The sequence below is a fragment of the Primulina huaijiensis genome, chromosome 12 (genome assembly GCF_012295235.1).
Source record: "Primulina huaijiensis isolate GDHJ02 chromosome 12, ASM1229523v2, whole genome shotgun sequence".
Taxonomy (NCBI): domain Eukaryota; kingdom Viridiplantae; phylum Streptophyta; class Magnoliopsida; order Lamiales; family Gesneriaceae; genus Primulina; species Primulina huaijiensis.
In genome coordinates this window covers 13,571,411-13,572,460 of record NC_133317.1, presented here as the reverse complement: position 1 = coordinate 13,572,460, position 1,050 = coordinate 13,571,411, and the positions used below count along the sequence as shown (strand labels likewise).

At 28.5% G+C, this 1,050-nt stretch overlaps 1 non-coding gene across 1 annotated transcript; it reads right to left on the bottom strand.

Moving 5' to 3' along the window:
- Positions 1 to 111, bottom strand: LOC140990785 (small nucleolar RNA R71). The gene has a single exon (XR_012177710.1). It is a non-coding gene; the product is annotated as a small nucleolar RNA R71 (small nucleolar RNA).
- Positions 112 to 1,050: the final 939 nt, after the last annotated feature.

The following is a 1,050-nucleotide window of genomic DNA, read 5'->3' as shown; positions in this document are numbered from 1 at the left end:
AAACTCTTTTAAAAGACAAATTACTACTTTTTCTCAAAAACAAGGAGAAACATTTTATCAATGTTGGGATAGATATAAAGAATTACTTAATACATGCCCACATCATGGTTTTGAAACATGGAGAATAGTTTCTCACTTTTATGAAGGTCTAATACCTAAAGATAGGCAAATGATAGAATTCATGTGTAATGGAACTTTTGAAGATAAAAACCCAAATGAAGCTATGGAGTATTTGGATTCATTAGCAGAAAATGCTCAAAATTGGGATAATATAGGCACAATAGAACCACCAACAACTAAAATCAATAATTCAACAAATGGGGGTGGTATCTATAATCTTAAAGATGATATAGATATTCAAGCTAAACTTGCATCTTTAGCAAGAAAAATTGAGTCATTAGAAATGAAAAAGAGTGGTCAATTAAAAAGTATTCAAGAAATTGTTTGTCATATATGTGATACACATGATCATGCTACAAAAGATTGTCCAACATTACCTTCATTTAAAGAATGTCTCCATGAACAAGCAAATTATGTTAACAATTATAAAAAACCAATATTAGATCCTTTTTCAACATCATATAATCCTGGATGGAAAAATCATCCTAATTTTAGTTGGAGGAATGATAATAATGCACAACCCTCACAACAATATTTTCAAAATAACCAAAATCATCAAGGTTATATTCCTTATGTTACACCTCCAAGAAAAAACTTTGAAGATGTAATTCATGCATTTATCCAAAAGCAAGAATCTATCAATATTCAAAACAGTCAATCTATGACTGATTTGAAAGAAACTCTTGCAAAATTTGCATCTGCACTTAATATTCATGAAAAAGGAAAATTTCCATCTCAACCTCAACCTAATCCTAAAAATCAAAATCAAGAATTAAAAAATGAAAAAATTGATCAAATAAAATCTGTTATTACCCTTAGAAGTGGTAAAATAGTTAATGATCCATATAGTAATGAAAACAAGGATCATTTAAAATCAAAGAGTAAGGATGATAATCCTGATACTTTTGAGAATGATGATACCTTAAATTC